The sequence below is a fragment of the Bombyx mori genome, chromosome 25 (assembly GCF_030269925.1).
Source record: "Bombyx mori chromosome 25, ASM3026992v2".
Classification (NCBI taxonomy): Eukaryota; Metazoa; Arthropoda; class Insecta; order Lepidoptera; family Bombycidae; genus Bombyx; species Bombyx mori.
In genome coordinates, this window is record NC_085131.1 from 13,506,649 (window position 1) to 13,528,529 (window position 21,881).

A 21,881-nucleotide genomic window follows, 5' to 3' on the forward strand; every position below is an offset into this window, starting at 1 on the left:
ACTATTGGTTCTCGGCTTTACTAATAGTTTATTTTTTTATTTTATTTTATTTATGTACACACAAAAAAGAAGACATACTACAGAGTAATAGGAAAACTATGTACAAAGGCACTGCTTATTTCTTTAAGGAATCTCTTCCAGCACACCTGCGAGAGGATTATGAAAATAATAATTAAAAGCGATGAGTGTGTGTAGAACAGCTAAAATAACAAATACAACATGAGAATTATAGTAATGCACATACACATAGCAAATATTGTAAAACTAATTAGTTTAGACAGTATCATTTTATTTTATTTTAAATATATTAATTAGTTGACGCCGATTGCTTCTACTTCACACCTTTCGGCTCTAAGACGACCTCTTACCATCAGGTGAACCAAAAGCTTGTCTACAGTTTAACTCAATTAAAATCATCTCATTCGATTCAACATTAACAAACACGTTCCCCAAGTTTATCTCGATTCAAAAACAAAACAAGTAAGTTACGGTATACTCCGCTATTTATTCTTCGCGATACAACGCGAACAAGAGATCGTACGTATAAATAATTAATGAGGAAGCAAAAGCCGCGGAAACTCATACTTTTTAACGGTCGAAGAATTTCGTTTCTCGGTTGCCGAATACAGAATACCGAGGATATAGACACGGAGCTTCCTCAACGACGAAATGCAAACTTGGAAAACACACACCCACTATACTGTGCTACATAAATTATGCTATACAATTGAGACTTAGAACTCTCTTAGAACTTTTTACATTATTATTATTATTTTTTCATTATTATTTTTATTTATTTAAAAAAAAAAAATTATTTGAGAAAAAACAAAAAAAAAGCAAGCCCGCTGAGTTTGTTTCGCCGGTTCTTCTCAGGACTGTGGCTTTTTTTGGAACCGGTGGTAGAGTTAACATTGTTATTTGTATTTTGACATTCAACAAGTGTGTCATACTGACATCTAAGTTGAAATAAATGATTTTGAATTTGAATTTGAATCATGTCTCAAGGTTTTCATGTACTTGTCTATGCTATAATATACATGTGTATTTGCTCACGGTCTTTCTGATATATGTATAATATATCCTACAGATATTATAAACGTGAAAGTTTGTAAGAATGTATGGATGTATGTTTGTTAGTCTTTCAGGCAAAAACTAATGAATGGATTTTGATGAAAGTTTACAACAATAAAGAATTTTTAGAAAATAATTAAGAAGAAGACATTAGAATAACACATAGTGTATAATTTATAAAGATATAGTGTGATAAATGTGCCATATGCCTTCGCAGGGTGCTGGAATTATTCGGTCATATTGCTCGTAAAGAGGGCTACAATCTAGAACAGCTAATGGTGACAGGAAAGGTAGATGACAATCGTCCCAGAGAACGCAGAGTTGGTCGGACCAAATACTCTCTACTAATCTACGGATCTTCTCTAAACATCAACTTCCACAATGCCCTTCATGAAGCTAAGGATCGCAGCAGATGGAGGGAAATCGTACGGGAGAAACTGATTCAGCGGGGGAGTCATGACCCTCAGTAATGAGGAAAATGACGCGAGGGTCGCCTATTTCTGTCGTAAAGCAGTAACGCGTTTCGGTTTGAAGGGTGGGGCAGCCGTTGTGACTACACTGAGACCTTAAAACTATATCTCCAGGTGTGTGGCGCATTTACGTTGTAGATGTCTATGGGCTCCAGTAACCACTTAACACCAGGTGGGCTGTGAGCTCGTCCACACATCTAAGCAATAAAAAAAAAGGAGGAGTGTGATAAAATCCAAAATATAACGATAAGTGTCAAATAAGAAGGAGAAAAATCTGCTACCTGCGAGCTATTTTGCCGTGCGCCGCAAAACCGTTGGAGTTACATGTATATAATATAAAATGGGTATGTTTATCTTAAATAGTCCCACAAACAAGCCCGTGACAGGATATATCTAATACCTTTTATTTGGAGGCCATTATCGCCCAAAACCGTGAACCATGAATATAAGAAAAGGAACGATTAGATATTTGTTTGTTACTGTCAGGACCAGATATGTATAAAAGAAAATTCAATAATGAATCAATAATAAGTTACAGTTTCCGAAGCGAAGCAAGGGCGGATCGCTAGTACATACAGCGGCTTGACTCTGCCCCTGGCATTTCCGAAATCCATGGGCGACGGTAACCACTCGTCATTAGGTGGGTCGTATGCTCGTCTGTCTATAAGGGCCTTTACCTGGAGCCACTGCGGTCATCCACAGTGCGTTTCCAGAGATCTTTTTTGCCACGTACCATCCGGCTATAGAATGAGCTCCCCTCCACGGTGTTTCCCGAACGCTATGACATGTCCTTCTTCAAACGAGGCTTGTGGAGAGTATTAAGCGGTAGGCAGCGGCTTGGCTCTGCCCTTGGCATTGCTGAAGTCCATGGGCGACGGTAACCACTTACCATCAGGTGGGCCGTATGCTCGGCTGCTTACAAAGGCAATAAAAAAAAGGGCAATAAAAAAAACATAGATACCTGTTGGCCTTCTATTAGTGTGACTGCTTGGAAATAGAATTTAGCTAAGCCGGTGCTCTCCGTGGCCACGCACGACCAGAATCACGTAGTTGATAAGTTTATATTTTTTTGCGAGTTTCGTTTTTAACACGCGTCCTCCATTGTGAAACTCGCGGAGAATACGTGTTACGCACACATTCCCTGAGAGAGTACGGTAGCTTCTCACGGGATTTACATCCCGGTATATCGGTCGTATACGGGCGTCTTATCCTTTAGGCCACGTATAATTTTATAGTCTCTTTTATCTCCTCGTCGGCTGTGACCTTGACGGCGGGTTCCAGATTCCATTCTTGGAGTCAGTGTATTTGGGAAAAAATGGGTTTACTGGATCATAGTGTATTTTTTTCGTGTCTCGTATATATCTCTACGTTTAACTGATGATATATTATAATCACTAACATTCATACCAAGATTTTTAGTTTTAATGAGTTTGTATTAGAAACGGTGGTCGTCGTGGCCTAAGGGATAAGACGTCCAGTGCATTCGTGTTGAGCGATGCAAACGGTGTTCGAATCCCGCAGGCGGGGTACCGATTTTCCAAATGAAATACGTAATTAACAAAATGTTCACAATTGACTTCCACGGCGAAGGAATAACATCGTGTAATAAAAATCAAACCCACAAAATTATAATATGTGTAATTACTGCTGGTGGTAGGACCTCGTGTGAGTCTGCGCGGGTAGGTACCACCGCCCTGCCTATTTCTGCCGTGAAGCAGTAATGCGTTTGAGTTTGAGGGGTGGGGCAGCTGCTGTAACTATACTGAGACCTTAGAACTCATATCTCAAGGTGGGTGGTGGCTTTTACGTTGTAGATGCCTATGGGCTCCAGTAACCGCTTAACACCAGGTAGGCTATGAGCTCGTCCAACCATCTAAGCAATAAAAAAATAAAAATTTAACTACGCCTATACGTGACACTTTGATTCATAAAGTCGAAGTTTTAATTGTCTTGTTGTAACGAGATGTTTTCTTTACAGGTCGGTGATGAAGTTCACGTTGTGGTGTTGATGGATCGAGTGAAACCAACTATAGTAAGTTTTAAATTAGAACCATAGCGTGTTATTATAGAATGGCTACTCTTTACATTAATCATTACTTTTTATAAAATCTATTTTATATCTTTTGAAACCGGAAAAGCCTACAATCCGTCAAATACATAGTTAGTGATCATAGTCGTTCAAAACAAAAAATGATGTGTGATGTCGTGGGACACCGGATAGGAACGAAGTTCCTTATTATAAAAATATTAGTCTTAAGTTTTATTCGAGGTATAAAGAAAATAAAACTGGAGGTTTCGCAACAACCCATGGTCATTCGGTAACGTGCGAACTTATTGTGGTACACTTCATTCACGGTTGTTTGCATAAGAGTTAGTGTATTGCGGAAAAGAACGCTCTGAAATCGTGGTCAATGAATGATAAAAAAATTTGTTCTTTTTTGTACGTTATTAAAAAGTTAAGTCGTACACTGTCTGCATTACTAATAAAAATCTTACGTTACGGACGTTTTTTCCCGGTTAGGGTACCCCTCCGCATCGTCCCATAAGGAACTTAGTTCCAAAAATCGATTAATTGATTATTAAAGTATGTTTTTCGACAAAGTTCAAAATGCAATTATTTAGCGGGAGCTTACGCGAACCCGTGACTTTTCCTCTAACGGTTTCCCATTTTGAAATCGAAGGTTAAACGAAGCGTTCACGTGCTTCCTTCCACGGGCTTAAGTCAGGGCCACTAAGTCAGCGAGTCACTTGTTGATTCATGAGACCACACTTAATTAATATTATAAGAATTCTCAAATACCTCAACTCATTTTAAAAATATGTCCAAATCATTATAAAATCATATTTTTATTGGCCAGACGTGCTTATATTGTAGTTTTTCCTGCTAATAATTGTTAAAGGTGTGCATAAAAGCCACAAAATCGTACCACCGTTACATAATTACAGTTCTCCCATTATCCGAAAAAACTTCCTCTATTCCTCCCTCAATTTCTTAGAGTTTTGGCGGTTGAAGTCGATGGGAAATCGAATCACATGGTCCCACCGGTATGTCTACATATGCCAGTAATGTGTTTTTAACATGTTTCAAGACGCGTGACAGTTTTTTGTAATGGGCTTCAATACTCTGTGAATTATGGAAGCTGGATAGTTAAATGCAAATACCAAGAGCACAGTCCAATATTAGATTAAAAGTAAACAAAATCAATGTGTTACAGTTCTTAGTAGATTATTAGTGAATTCATCTACATGTCTTTTTAATAGGCAGTGTCCACAATGACCGAAATTCCATAATAACAGCGGACCCCCAAGATTTATATTAAATTTGTTTTATGTAAAATGTACATAGATACATTAATACTTTTTTGTTATAAGAGAATTTAAAAATATATACTTATATTTCCTAAAAATACATTGAGAACCCTTGTTGTTGTTAAGAACTACTAAACAAAATACGGAAATCAGCTGATGAACAGATTGTAAAATTAGCTGCCTGTTTATAAATAGACGAAATAACAAATAAGATTTACGGAAATCGAGGAGAGTGATGTAATGGCAAATCGGGCGTGGGTACAAATAAGAGCTTTTGATAAAATTCAATTCTGGAACGAAAATAGAAAAGCGAGCTCCTATTTGGTAATGTTATCTCTTTTTATTATCTTATGTTTCATGTCTCTTTCATCTGTGAATCTCGTAAATCTGTAATTATCAAACCAGACTTCTTTTGTCTTTTGCTGTGTCATGCCCTCTTACGAGCAGTTCGTCGAAATTCTGCCAAACTATGTCTGTTATAATTTCTTTCTTCCACAGGCCTTTCTCAAAACTAGAAATAGATTACTACTAGCAAGTACTTTTATATATCAAAATTAAGCGAAAAATCTTTTTTAAATTCGGGTCCTATTATTTCATCCATCTAGATCGCCAATCCCGTAGCCCCAAAGTAATTCCTGATCGTGAATTTTGTCCCATAACTCGATGTAGGCCCAGCCTGGTGTAATCTCGACACTACGATTCTTAGAGCCTCGTGATTGGATCGGGCCGAGCTTATCGACTTATTTCGTGAATTCTCTATGCATACCGTCAGGTTTTTATTAGATTAGAGCTCTTATAAGAATTTTAGGGGCTCGGGAATCGGTTTAAGATTGAACATTCGGTAATGGTAGTAATGCTTAAGGAATCATGTTAGATACATCACCGGCTTGTACTCTTTTGCACTGAATTATTTATTCCGTGTCTTGGTAAATGTTTACAGTTTTATGTATTCATGCTTCTGAAAGTATATTATTAGGATTTTTTTGTCTTTATTCTGTGACATAATCTTAATGTATTTCTTGAAAATATTCAGGGTAAACGTTTAGAAGTACCTTTGTTTCATAGTCTTAATGGTACTTTCATCTATCATTCATTTCATCATTCATTTGATCTTATCGGTCTGTTTTTAGAGTATTTTCAAATTAGAGAGTAAAAATTACTAAAAAAATTTTCAATTCGGTTAGTTTTTTTGTCCTATTATGCGAAGTTTAAAGATACTATGTACGCAGCGTCGTAATGGAGTGTATGACTTGAGATAGAGACGTGCATAGCCAAGTACCCCCTCGGGAATACATGGGTTGTGATGTCTCAATGCTTTCCTTGGGTGGTATTATTTCCTTTAGTTCCCATCTTACTTACCAGCCGATAGTCGTTTAAATTCGTCTGTTTCAAAATTTAAATTTAGTGATTTTTTTTAATCAAAAAATCTATCGTTCAACTCCTTTGAAATTAGTATGGGGTTTTTCAATACTTCGAACTTTGACAGCTCACAGCGGCTGGTAAAGAAATAGCTGTCAAATTTGGCATGAACACATATTTAGTCGTGATATTTTACGATGGAACGCTACACGCTTATCCGGCGGTATCATCGGCCGTTATTTCTTCGAAGATGCGCCAAGAGCCGTGCTCACTGTCAATGGTGACCAGTATCGGACGATGATAACAAACTTTTTGTGGCCTAGGCTAGATGGTATGGATCTCACAAACATGTGGTTCCAACAGAACGGCGCTAGTTGCTATACAGCGCAGGAAACATTAAATTTATTGGATGATAAATTCGAAGGCGTCGTCAGCTCTCGTAGTGGCGACATCAATAGGCCACCGAGATCGTGTGACTACGCACCGCTCGACTAGGCTGTGTGAAATCACAACCATAACTCGCGCTCTTCGTGAAATTGAACCCCATTAATGCGAAAATGTCATACAAAATTGGTCCATTAGGATACACCACCTACAGCGGTGTCGCGGTGGCCATTTGACTGAAATTACATTCCATGCATAATATTATCAAATACCTGTAATGAATGATTGAATTTCAATCTGTCATATGACAATTGACGTGTGATTAAACAACATTTAATGCCCTTTCTTCAATAATTCTTTATCACACATTTCACAACGTCCATTAACCGAAAAATTATTTAAACAACTGTCAATTGTCATTTAACAGATTGAAATTCAATCATTCATTACATACCCTTTAAAATAAAATAAGATTTATGGCAATATCACTTTTCAGGTTTATAAATTTTTTATTTATTTTGAGCGCTCTTAATGAAAAACCCTTAATAAAATACTATTTTCAGGTATTACTCTGAAGATTCTAAATTCGTTTTCGACCAACTAAAAACAGAGTTCGTGTCCTGACTAGTTTTATCTAATAAGAACAACTTATGTTTCTCCTTTTGTATTACAGAAATCAAGTTAAAAGACGATTACAACTGCCATTTGGGTTTGATTTATTGAACTATAAATTTTCTTTTAGTTTCAATTTAACATTATTATTTTGTGCTTGTTTGATAATTAGATTGTGTAGTGCTATAACTACTTAAATATGAATTTACAATATCAAGGGTTCTAGTTTTGAAAAAGTTTGTAATTAACCTTTAGAATAATCACATTCTGCATCGAAGACTTTATTCTTCTTGTGTTTTTATGTTACGATACATTCTTTTTTTAAAGTTATAAATCTGTCAAGTAACTTTAAGAATTATTTTGGAATAAAATTCTCACACGGTTCCCAAAATTAAATAGATAACCATCTGCGCACATATATCCCTGGTACTCATGATATCCCTGAGCATCAGTAATTATTTAGCATCAGACGGATTAGATTCTCGATTTTTTTTTAAAAAATACATTTTGGCAAACCCATTAAAACACTAAATCTACATCAAACATCGTCGGCTTTACAAAAATAAATCCTTCAAGCGAAGCCGTTGGCAGTATATCCTCAATCAAAAAGAAAATATTGCACTTAACTTCCCAAGCAGAACTGCAATCAACTCGACGGATCCTGACGAGTTCAGGTGTTTCGCGAGGGGTGCAAGAATCTGAGAAAAAAAATCACATTTATCCCGCTCCTGACTGGGGGGTTTGAATAATGAGAGTCATTTTTGGGGACCCTCCAGATTGAGTAAGGGGTGTTGAGATTGTCAAGCGAAAATATGAAATTGTTTTCCTACAGACGTTCGTGATTCATTTGGATTTTTCTGATCTTCAGATCATTTGGACTATAAATGATTACAAGTTATAATAGTGGACTAATTTGATTGGCAATAGACTCGGAATACAGCATGAAAGAATTGACTAAAGGTGTTTCAAATGGTGTACAAGAATAGTCGAAGTTTGAAGAAGTTTGAAGTCGTCGTGGCCTAACGGATAAGACGTCCGGTGCATTCGTGTTGAAGCGATGCACCGGTGTTCAAATCCCGCAGGCGGGTACGAATTTTTCTAATGAAATACGTACTCAACAAATGTTCACGATTGATTTCCACGGTGAAGGAATAACATCGTGTAATAAAAATGAAACCAGCAAAATTATAATTTGCGTAATTACTGGTGGTAGGACCTCTTGTGAGTCCGCACGGGTAGGTACCACCGCCCCGCCTATTTCTGCCGTGAAGCAGTAATGCGTTTCGGTTTGAAGGGTGGGGCAGCCGTTGTAACTATACTGAGACCTTAGAACTTATATCTCAAGGTGGGTGGCGCATTTACGTTGTAGATGTCTATGGGCTCCAGTAACCACTTAACACCAGGTGGGCTGTGAGCTCGTCCACTCATCTAAGCAATAAAAAAAAAAAAAATAGTCATTCGACCATTGTGTTTTCAGTGTAGTACAAAGTTATATTAGCAGCAGCAATGGATTCAGAGCATCGATGGTAACAGCTGCGGTTACAAACGTCGGCTAGTTCCAGGGTAGATTGAAAGAAATAAAATTTAATAATATTACTGGCTCTACTTTTACGGTGTCGTTTTAAGATAAAATTAATGCCTTAAGATTCTCTTGTGAAATCTTTATTTCTATAATTTCTTAGTATAGTGTGACATTTTCAACTTTTTATCAGTTTTAAAAATAAAATACTACAAAACTAGTTCGTAAATATAAATAAATATATCTTGAGCTTATTAGATAATGTGGAAAGGGTGAGAGTATAATTAGGCCTTCGATTGTATTTCTCAAAATGGGCAGCATTATGATGTCCATGGACAACGGTAGCCACTGAGCCTCTGGTGTGCCGTCAGCTCGTTTACTAAGATAATAAATTAAAGCAATAAAAATCATCATATTGAAAAATGTTGTTTTGTACATTTATATGTGGTAACTAAGTTATTTCCATCTTTTTTTTTTTATTGCCCTTGTAGACAGACGAGCGCACGGCCCACCTGATGCTGAGTGGTTACCGTCGCCCATGGACTTCAGCAATGCCAGGGGCAGAGCCAAGCCGCTGCCTACCGAAATAATAATTCAATAATACGCCATTTATTGTACACTAGTGACCCGCCCTCGCTTCGCTTCGGAAACATTAAATTGTATTATTGAATAGCTGAGTAGCGCGATGTTACTGTGGTCGGTTATTGTAGGATCGCAGGGGACGCCGCGGGGCGAAGCTAGTCTAAAAAAGTAGCCTAAGTTACTCCTTATATCATCAGCTACTTGTCAGTGAAAGTCCCGTCAAATTCGGTCCAGCCGTTCCAGAGGTTAGCCGGAACAAACAGACAGACAGACAGAAAGATAAAAATTGTAAAAAATGCTATTTTGGTCTATGTACCGTATATATATATTCATATGCATGTAGTAAAAAGCGGTTATTTCAATATTACAAACAGATACTCCAATTTTATTTATATGTATAGATGGAGTTGAATTGTCAAACGGCAAAACTAGCATCCATTAATCGGCTTAAGGCAATCAATATGCTTTTGTTGTTTGCTTTTTGTTGTTTTGTTGTTGTTGCTATACTAACTGGACGTGCATACAAATGCCATTTGAAAAATTCTCTGTTAATTCTTTTGATAAAACATGTATGAAAGGTTAACAGGATTGAACTTTTTTCATCAGTTCAGCATGCAAGCTTAATGTGTTCGACATTTCACGGTACACTTCTAGATAATGGTATAATTGGTGTTAGATCGTTGTAAACACGCACTGGCTGTTATCTATCACCAAAGGCCGCAAATCAGGCTTTTGTTTCGATTATAACGTTAGGATAGGCGTCGTTATATAGTCTAAGAATCTAAGGTGTCAAATTTACTGACTAACCATATAAAACTTCATCCCCTAACTAAGCATACAGATAAAACCATCTATGTTTTTTTTATTTATTGCTTAAATGGGTGGACGAGTTCATAGCTAAACTGGTTTTAAGTGGTAACTAGAGTCCATAGACATCGACAACGTAAATGCCGCCACCCACCTTGAGATATGAGTTTTAATGTCTCAGTATAGTTACAACGGCTCCCCACCCCTCAAACCCAAACGCATTACTGCTTCACGGCAGGTACCTGGGGCATTTACGTCGACATTGTCGTATTAAATGTTATGAGCAAACTAAGTGACTTATCCGTCAGGCAATACTCTCCACATAAACTGCGCCAAATGGTCGTCACCTTTAAATCGCAATCGCAAAAACAACGTAGTTTACTGGTGGTAGGACCTCTTGTGAGTCCACACGGGTAGGTACCACCACCCTGCCTATTTCTGCGTTGAAGCAGTAATGTGTTTCGGTTTCAAGGGTGGGGCAGCCGTTGTATCTATACTGAGGTAATAGAACTCATATCTTAAGGGGAGTGGCGCCATTTAGGTTGTTGGTTTCTATGGGCTCTAGTAACCACTTAAAACCAGGTGGGCTATGAACTCGTTTACCCATGTAAGCTATAAAAAAATAAGAAGATAGATATTAAAAAAGGCCCCAAAACTAAAATGTACATTTACATAGTTCCCAAAAAATCAATAGATCCAGAACAAAACACGTTTCGGCCTTTTGTATACACACGATACTCACTAATGAAGGCGCGTCAATCAGTCCGTTTGTAGGTCTGTCAGTTGGCCGATACTCGTACAAATTAGTGACAACGGACGCACGGTCCGATCCCCTACATGATGTTTCAAACCGACAGATTGTGTGTCTGTCGGTTTGAAACATCATGGTTTTTTCGACTACGATTTTCGGGTTGTGAATGTAATGTACGGAAAATTGAATGTGATCGCTAATGTCACGCGCTGGGGTTCGGGATACATAAAAAAATCTACCGTAATGTAAATTAAAACTGTATTATCGCTTAGAACACTTAAAACACTTTACCAACACTTCAAAATTCTCACTTCACTTCTTCCGCTTCGCATTATGTGATTACTAACTAACTGCGTGCCATATCTGCAGGGCTTTTATAGTCGATACCACATCCTTAGAATTATCGAGAACATTTCTCGCAAGCCGAGTATTTTCGATGTGTGTTTCCGCTGTCTGACAATAGATGGCGTTGTATTTCTCGATCGTTTTAGATGTTACTAGATCATTTCACATTCGTTTCGACTACTCGGCGATAGATGGCGTTACTATTAGCAGCGTAATACTATTTAGAACACGTTTACACTGGTGTAGTAATATATAAAAATCAATATAATATGAGTGCATTTAATACGGAGTAAATTTGACGGGTCAATCCGACGAGAATCTTGAAAGCGTGGCTGGCTCATTTCTTATAACCTTTTGTTGTTGATAAATCTTAGGAAACTTGTAATACATATTTTTTATAAAAAAGTACATTCAAGGATTTTTAAATGGGGGCGCTCGCACTTTGACAGCTCATAGCGGCCATCTTGGTAAAGCGATGGCTGTCAAATTTGCCATGAACACATAATATTTAGTCCCTATATTTTTCCCTATAGAACGCTACACAATTAAATGGCAGTATCATCGTCCCTTATTTCTTCGAAAATGCGCAAGAAGCTGCGCTCACTGTCAATGGCAACCGATACCGGACGATAGTAACAAACTTTTTGTGGCCTAGGATAGATTGTACTGATCTCACAAACATGTGGTTCCAACAGGACGACGCCGCTTGCCATACAGCACAGGAAACATTAAATCTATTGGATGAGAAATTCGAAGGCTTCGTCATATCGCGCAGTGGCGATATCAACTGTCCACCGAGATCGTGTGATTTAACACCGCTCGACTACTTTCTGTGAGGCTACGTGAAATCTCTAGTCTATGCAGACAAACCACAATCAATTACCGCCCTGAAGGCCAACATAACTCGCGCTCTTAGTGAAATTGAGCCCCATTTGCACGAAGATGCCATATAAAATTGGTTCACCAGTATACATCAGCAACAGCGGAATTGCGGCGGCCATTTGGCTGAAATTATATCCCATACATAATGTCATCAAATACCCTTTAATACCTTTAAATAATGTAATTTTAATACCCTTTTAATACCCTTAAAATAAAATAAAAATTGTAGCGATATCACTTAAACAGGTTTTTTTATTATTTTATATTTAATTTCGAGCGCTCTTAATCAAGTGGGAAGGGGTTTTTTTCTTTGTTTCTGGGCTTCGTAACCACTTAAAACCTGAGATACTGTTGGCTCATGCACTAAAATAACGCAATCATATAAAATTCGTTTCCAAAATTCACTTTGCTTTTATCCTGGTCGTAAAAGTGCTACATATTATAATAGTGGTTCGTTCATAATCTGTTAGCAAATAATCCATTTCAATACTAGTTCAAAGTAGCTCTGCCCCAAATGAGGCGTTCACGTGACCCCTTTCCCCATTACAGCGGGGAGGCCTTCAGAAAGTTCTCAACTTTGTATCGCCAAAAAGATCTCGAACTGAAATGGGAATTGATGCGGAGTCATTTTTCACCGCCATACTGGTTATGGTAATCGTAAATGACTTTTTGGGAGTTACGGAATCGGTTTTCGGCTGAAACTCTCGAATTGTGTATGGAATTAGGAGTTTTAAGGGTGTTCAGTGGCTAAGGGTTTGAGCTTCCAAGTTGCTTTTATGTTTATGATTCACAAACATTAAGATTTTAATTTTTATTTCAGTGTGTAAGTCAGTTTTTATTTCATATCGTTATAATTATTAAATACTAGCGACCCGCCCTCGCTTCGCTTCGGAAACATTAAAACACACACGAAACCAAAAAAAAAACAAAAAAATTTAAAAAAAGTAGCCTATGTTCATCAGGGACAATGTCGGCTTCTAATGGAAAAAGAATTTTTCAAATCGGTCCAGTAGTTTTGGAGCCTATTCGAAACAAACAAACAAACAAATCTTTCCTCTTTATAATATTAGTATAGATATAGATTCAAATTGAAAGTATCTTATAATGTGGGGTTAGTCTGAAAACCTAAGTGAATTGGGATATATCTGTTATAAGAGTACAACTTGAAAGTTTTCGAAGCACCGTGCGGTGAACTACTGCTACATTATCATTAAAATATCTTTTTAGTATTTTGACATAATATGTAAGTTCAAACATGGATTAAAAAACCTTGTAAAGAACTAACGGGCTTGTCTTATTTATATATTAAAAAAACAACGATCCAATCCTAATAATAAAATGAAATTGCTTGGAGAAACATTTCGTTCCCACTTTGCGTTCTCTAGTAAGTAATCATTGAATTTATAATAAGTTGCACTGAACACACGTTCTTTATTAGTTTTATTGAACCTATGTATAAGTAATACATACATAGTATGTATGTTCATGTATTTTCTCTATTTTCGCCTGTCCAACTGTCTGCCTCCATTGTAAAGGTTTCGGATTCGTGACAAGTATTTATACCTTTTATATACATAGGCTACAGGTAATCGACATACTTCTTACTTGTCAAAAGCTCAAACTATAATTTACAATATATTTAAGGGATTTTGTATCGAAATTCTTACACTGAAAACCACAAACTGCTGGAAAAGCTAATTTCAGAGAACAGAGAGTGCAAACACCACAACACTGGCTAATGATTAAAAGCAATTATTGATTGAACAATGTACACAAGACGTTATGTTCAGGTAATTCTGTAGGTTTGTGTGGCAATCAATTTCGTACCTAATTACTTTGGTCGTATATCAAATTTAGTTCGTAATGATGCGTGTGGAAGATAAGGGTTGTTTACTTATGTAAATTGCAATTCAGTTATTCGTGTTACTGGGCACATTAAAAATCCATTTAAAAATAATTGAACATTGAAAATTTCGGTGTAAGATTTTACTGTTAAAGGAATGAAAATTTAAATTATTTAAACAAATTTAAGATACCAATAAACCATAAGTAAAAAGTAAGGTGAAAAACATTAAACACATAGGGCAGAACACTAATACAAATTCCACAAAAAATTCTCAAAGATCTATTAGGCAAATTATAGAACCAGCTATAAATATCTGTACAAGATAAAACAGAAATCAATGTTGGATCAACAAGCCTAATTTAAAACAAAACAATCATAGAAGATCGCGATCCGTCAAAGCCACGTTCCGAATGTTTGTTAAATTAAACATAGAAACTTTTTAATGATCGCCAAGTCAGTACACGAGATCCGAGAATCAAATAACCATTGGTAAAGTTTGGTGAGAAGCAGGAAGCTGACTGAAAGTTTTTAATTGATCTATTGATAACAGACTCACAGCTTTCGGGGAGCTTTCGGCCGTTAGAGTTAATGATTTCGTTGTGTTTGACCTGATTCGAAAGTGAAATTAGGAATATAATTGGAAATAAACGTCTGCTGCAGAGCTAGAAAACAGTTTAAGCGACAAATAAATGGCTGAGACGGATAAAAGGTCTCATTGCACGCCTTGAGCTTAAGGCTTAGATGTTACCTTGTTTGTTCTTTTGATAGTTTTTCTCCAAAACAATCCCAACTCCTCGTTCTTAGTTTTCTAAAATCCAAAAAAGACGAATTTATTCCATAGTTAGATAGGACACACGTTTTTTCCACATTCAAATACTTTTCATCTTTGGGTAAAAATAGCTGAGTAAAAATCATTAAACTGTAATAAAAATGGATATTTATTGTGTTTGAGCCACATAACTCTCAACAGCGTCGAATCCACATGAAGACACAAAACCCATGACACGTCCTTACAGATCCATTAACCTCAGCACTACGCGCCTTCAGTTCTAACACTTGGAGCAGGTTTAGGGACCCCAGTAATCGTATTCATCGAACTCGGCAAAGAGTTCGACGTGTAATCTACTTAAGCCAATCATCAGCCCGCTGACTCTCTCACCGGATTTCCTCAGCGGGTTGCGTTTCCGACCTGGTAGTAAATTCACTCGCCAAGTAGTTTCCCTTGAGCTGTTAGGTCTGCTCTGGAGGCGCTCGGGCAGCTTTTAGAAAATCCCATGCCCTCTTGGCTGAGTCTTTGCTCGACCACCTGTCATGGTGACAGGAACTGGAAAACCACCGAGCCACCAGTAATAATTCATAAAAAAAATAAACACATGAGCAACTGAATTCTTTGAATATCGTCGAGCATGTCTACCTATGTATGTCCCATGAACGACCACACGTTGTCATTAACCGACCCAGTTAATTGTGTGTCGCAGTAAACAAAGATTAAGGGAATTGAGAGTTTTTTTCCGTTCGGCGGATTTTTATTGGTGCTTTTATTGGCTAACAATATAGAATCGAATATTTAAAACATGCGAGTTTGACTTTATTTGTGTTTATTATTATGTAACGTGGAGGTCAACTGTTCGAATAATTTTAATCCTTAGCAATTCTTCAGTTCTTTTGCCTACTTTATAATTTCTGGACAGTTTAGAAACGTGTGATATTCGGATATAAAGGGAAGGTTGTTAAAAATATTAGATTTTGACCTTTTTCTACAAGCTCCAATAACAAATTACTACGAACAATTAGTTAACTAGCTACCCAAAAACTTGTTAAAAACGATTAGCTAGCTTCAGATTTAGGATTAGGTTTGCTCTTCATACCACACGTCGAGATTCCCAGAAAATAGGTTATTGGAACTACTACTACTATTGAAAACAAACAAACAGAAACTGATAGAAGTTGTGCCGGATAAAATAGTTACTGAAAACCAATCTATGTGCTATTTGCAGTAAATAAAGTTAATTAATACGTTTTCAATTATACGTCTCGTTTGATTTGTATCAAAATAAAGTGTTTTAGTGTCTTGAATCTGATCATCTACTGGTGGTAAATGTATTTGGGATAGGACGTCTTGTGAGTCCGCACGGGTAGGTACCACCATCCTCCCTATGCTGTGAAACAGTATTGCGTTTCAGTTCAAAGGGTGGGGCAGCGGTTGTGCTGAAAAAGTTGAGACCTTACAACCCATGTCTCAAGGTGGGTGGCGGAAATTACGTTGTAGATGTCTATGGGCTCCAGTAACCACTCAACACCAGGTGGGCCATGAGGTCGTCCATCCATCTAAGCAATAAAAAATCTGTAGGGTGTCTTTGAAAGGAGGTACCCTATATACGCAGGAAGTTTGAAAACTCTCTTTCAAATATTATATTGTTATACATTCCACACAAAAATCATCGTCAACAATAATAAAAGAAGTTTCTAGAAACTACTCTCGCAATAATAAGCTATGCTTTTAAAATCTTAACGGTTTCATATTTCTATAATTGCGTCGAGACCGTGGGGGTTGGATCGTAAAGGGAATAACATTGTACTCATGTGTTTCATTTCCAATTTTATTGTTTCTGGGAGAAACGTTTGAATTGCTTCGGGCATTATAACCAGTAGATATTTAGTGATCGTACTATCATACTTTCTATGTTGAAATAGAAAATATTCTGAGTTTTTCTTAGGTGGGCTGTGAGATTTACCTATCTCCAGAATTATAAAATAGAAAAAATCCTACAATTACTATGTGAAATCGCAGAGCACGCCTGGCATGTTATATATAAAGACGTAAGTATGCATGTATGCTTTTCATTCGATTGGAAAACTTCAGAGACAGAAAAAAAGTGGCCAGTTAAAGCATTCGAGCAAACGGTTACTGAAATCGCACAGAATATTTTACATTTCATTACCCAATACGCGTTAAGTTACCTAAGTGAACGGGGCTATACAGTTACTAGAGGCATATAAGTTTCAGAATGCAGCCTTTTGATCGAGGCCTCAGAAGTAAGTACATCCATTACGATCTCAATATCATTATATTTGACCACATGACTGCACCCGTACAGACTATCAATAAGGCCTACTAATTGTTTAAAAAATTGGGCTCCTGTCAACGGAATTTCAACATTGGCATAGTGATGTTACTTGTTTTTAGTATACTGGGCTTAGTCTTTTTGTCTAGGCCATGACAGACACGTCAATTGAACAAAAATTTAAATCAGCTTACTCTATTTTGGAACGGCATCAGCTTATCTGATTTTATCCTAAACCAGTACACTAGCAGATATTATGCTTCGCTTAACTCCAATTAAACCGAGAACACCCACACTCCGGGGAATGCAATAAAATTCATTACAGTCTAGTTTCGGCTGAGAACTACAGGTATCCGGGGCATGTTTCAAATTAAATTTAGTTGTGCGTCCTCTATAGATGATTCTGTTTATTGCCTTCAGGAATTTTGTCGTTGGGGTGTGATGGATTTCGGAGGATTTAGTTCACCATTGGATATATTTTTTGACTGGAAAATATTAATTTGAGTTTAGTGTTTTTAGATGTCTCATCTGCCGGTTAAACATGTCATAAACAAAAATGAGTATACACATACGGAATAAGCAGGATCCAGATATCTAAACTCAGAATTGTAACAAACAGGCAAGCACTACCAATTTCACAACTTGCTATTAAGTTTAACGGTAGGCAGCGGCTTGGCTCTACCCCTGGCATTGCTGAAGTCCATGGGCGACGGTAACCACTCACCATCAGGTGGGCCGTTTGCTCGTCTGCCTACAAGGGCAATAAAAAATAAATAAATAAAAAGTGCTTAACAAACATATCAGAGGTAAATGTCGCCATCCTTCTTTGAATTATTTATTAATGTAAATCGTTTCTTGCGATAGCCATTTTATCATTCAAACCAAAATGAATGATGGATTCACAGTAGGCAGGATGGTACCAAACGTGGGGCAGCCGTTGTAACTATACTGAGACCTTAGAACTTATATCTCAAGGTGTGTGGCACATTTACGTTGTAGATGTCTATGGGTTCCAGTAACCACTTAACACCAGGTGGGCTGTGAGCTCGTCCACACAACTAGGCAATAAAAAATAAAAACCTGCAATCAGCAATCCTTTCTGAAAAACTTTATTCATTGTTATCAATTGACTCGATGGTGTAGTAGTAAGTGGTTGTGGGTTCGATCCCCACACCGGGCAAACATTCCTTTGATGAACAGGTTGGTTTGCTCTTTGCCTGGGTGTTTATTATCTATAACTATATATTTAAACGTAAACGACGACTACGACTATACTTGAGACCTTAGAACTATATCTCAAGGTGTGTGGCGCATTTACGTTGTAGATGTCTATGGGCTCCAGTAACCACTTAACACCAGGTGGGCTGTGAGCTCGTCCACACATACAAGCAATAAAAAAAAAATATATATATATATAAGTATTTATGTTAGTCTCTGGTATTCATAGCACAGAGAATCCTAATTAGGGGCCGCATGACCGTGTGTGATTTATTCCCAGTCACTTATTTATTTATTTAGTTGTTGTTTTGGATTGGCAAACCAAATCACAGAGAGGTTACGGGAGCTCATATTATGGGGCTCTTTTCTATATAGTCGTATCTCACGACATGAATACTACAGTCCACCATGAGACATTTCGACATTCCAATTGTGCTTTAAAATGGCTTTTATTTGAAAAGTAGAAAAAAAAACCCAAGGATTGTTATGAGCCGTTCAATATCATTATTGTGAAGCTTGTAAAGGTAAACGCGGATATAACCCGGCCTACGTGAATGTGTATGGTTAGATAGCCCACATTGTGCAGCGGTTGACCGCTTTATCACTTTGTGAATTGATTTGAATCTGAGGTTGCAATTTGGTCGTGTAGCATCGTTTTACTAATTGACGAGCTTTTGTAAGCCCTCACGGATAAGTACCACAAAAGTTATTTTTATGCTATGACCAGAACTAAAACCTTTTTAGAATCATTCGATAGACATGTGTCGTACGATGTTGGTTCTATGTTCAAAACCCTTTCTTTCCAATAAAAACTGCACTAAACACTCTAGCAATTACAAAGATGATTTACAAATTTCACTCAAGTGTTACATTTGATTTACTGGCAACCGGAATTGATTATACTCTTAAATGGCAATGATAACTGTACCAAGTTTCAACTTATTCGGTTTAGAACTATTCCAATTTTCCAATTTAAAACAAACGAAGAGTTGATTAATAATAAATTAATTAAGCTATTGCAAAGCTTTTATCGCGGGCTTTGAGCACGGCGACCGAATCAAGAAATTCCGTTACGAAAATAATACCTAACACCCCCACTCCGCCTACCATGTAGCTCGTGTTCAACACATTCACACGTTGCGCTTGTGTAGTGTTTGTGAATAAGCGCGCGGCGTGACGTCGCACTGCATGCGCATCATGAAAAATCTGCCTATCTCTCTCTCGTGCGGTCTAGCCTATGAGTGTGAAGGGGACAGTTAATGTTTTGCTTTTTTTAATGTTTACAAATATAGCGTGGTCTTATTTTATTATTATTTTAATATTAAATTATTACTGTCTAAAATTGCATAAGTTTATAAAAATGCTGTGCAATAGCGAGTGCCATTAGTTTTTAATAATAATGTACCACTATAATATCGCTTTGTCTTTCCCGTAAAGCTAGACATTTTGTGGAACTAGCCTAAGCCAGCTTTGCTAACACTAAATATATTGAAGACAAAGTTCCTAAAGTGAGTCTTGCATGAAAATACCATGATATCTATCAGCTTAAACAACTCGCTGGGGAAATAAGGCTCTATTTGAATACGAAGTCTTCAAACATTGAATGTTGGTTCTCATTGTCTCTTGGGATGTAGAACTTCGATACCGCAGAACTAATTTCAGTTCATTGTAAACGTGAAGTTTGATGTGATAAATTAGACAGGGGATTATAGATTTTGCTAACGGTAAGTTCGGTAAAGATTTTGATGGATTTTCTTGCAACAGGAGAAGCAGCATCACTACCTTCTTGGTGTTTCCAGATTTCATAGACGTGACAGGGTAAATATTACTGTCGAATATGAGATAAAATATGTGCAATATATTTGTAAAAATTTTTTTTTAAATATTTTGATGGTCGTACATTGTCATACAATGTCCATAAAATTATACACATGCGAACTAATAGTTACTTATGAAAAGAATACAGTATTTAAATATGCCTCTCAAGTAGTATACTACAAAAATATTCTTCCATTGTCACCAGATTCTGAGCTGAGTTGAGCTACGAATATCATACGAATTTCAAGATCGAATTTCAAAAGTTTAATGAGTACAGTAGAATTATAAAATAATTACTAATTTAGAATCTATGTAGTTTTAAAGTCAATTCCGTCAAAATCATGCACGGCTTGATAAAAACTTTTACAAAGTGTGTTCACAGCGTAGACTGGTACGGTCATTCTCCCTATTTCTTCTAGGAATCGATCTTAGCTCATGGTTGTTAGCTATTTCAGGTGTCAGGCAAGCCATAGCAGCAAACTTTGCTGTACTAGTGGCCCAAAATGTAAGCAACCCCAAACGTTTGTTGGGTTATTGACTATGCCATGGTTCGTCGTTCAAATCCGGGAGCATTATAATATGCAATCAATTATTCCGTGAGGAATAGCAGCATCAATATCAGCAGAGGAAGGAGTAGCATCGTGAAATTCTATAAACAAATCAATCAATTATTATTATTCGCACTAAGCTATTACCATCCTGCTTATTACCGTTCTGCTAACAACACCGATTGGGTCGTAAATTCATTGTCATGTCATCATAAAATACACAATTATGATCACGGATCCTACGTGCTAAGGCAGTGCATATTAAATTTTTGCCGTAGAGCCATGAGTTCCAATTTGTGGAAGAATTATTTTTTATGTAACATTCGGCAACCCTAACGATACGAAGATAGCATAATAAACGTCCCATAAGGAACATGTTATAACCCATCAGGAGAAAGGAGCGAGAGTAAGAGGAGGCTTTTTCGTAACAGAGGACACCCGTGTGCGTAGTGCGAGTTTTTTAACGTTGTCGATAGCTTAAAAGTTAACTCAATTTGGTATGGAGTTGGAACGTTTGCCTACGTTTGCCACTAGGGTCGCTGTTCCAACTGTATTTTTTTTCTTTTTTCGCTCCTTGGCCGATCCTCCTAGGAGGTCCCCGCGCCTAGGGGGCGCGCAGGGTATGTGAGACTCAACGATCTGCAGGTGTTGAGAGCAGATCGCGGGCCCAAGGATTTTAGGGCCCACCCACTAAACGACTCCCCTGCACTCTTACACCCGACGTCCGATCTCCGTCCGGGGTCAAAACCCGGTCAGAGTAGGGGGTTCCCGCGGTCAACACATTTAGCCAATATAATATTCATAGTTTCGTGGCTACTAGATTAAGTGCTCAACGAAAATATATTTACTAGTGTCATATCGTTAGCATCATATTAGTAACATCAATTGAGATTATTAATACGTCACTAGGATAAGAGGCTATAGAAACTGCAGAACTAGTGATCATAAAAACATTAATATTTTTTTTAAACTTTAAACGGATGTTAAGCCACTGATTTGGGAACATTAATGTTTTAAACTTTTAAAAAAACCGGAGAAGGATTTTAAGGATATATTTTATTATTATAATGACTAAATGGTTATTTATACCCAGTAATGGACGTATGTGGGCTAAAATTGAGAACGAGAGAAAAATAATGACTCTAAATTGTATTCTATGTATGTATGTATTGTAAATACAGTCGAACCCGTCGTATGCAACGAAGAGCTCGGCGAGTGAAATAACCCACAGACACAGCCCACTGAGTTTCTCGCCGGATATTCTCAGTGGGTTGCGTTTCAGATCCGGTGGTACA

General features: G+C 37.3%; 1 protein-coding gene across 1 annotated transcript in view; it reads left to right on the forward strand.

Moving 5' to 3' along the window:
- Positions 1–21,881, forward strand: part of LOC101743630 (hemicentin-1) — a 267,371-nt gene that overhangs the window by 51,015 nt on the left and 194,475 nt on the right. The window contains exon 2 of the mRNA XM_038020266.2: positions 3,520–3,573. The gene's annotated coding sequence lies outside the window, so the exon portion shown is untranslated. The remainder of the gene's footprint in view (positions 1–3,519; positions 3,574–21,881) is intronic.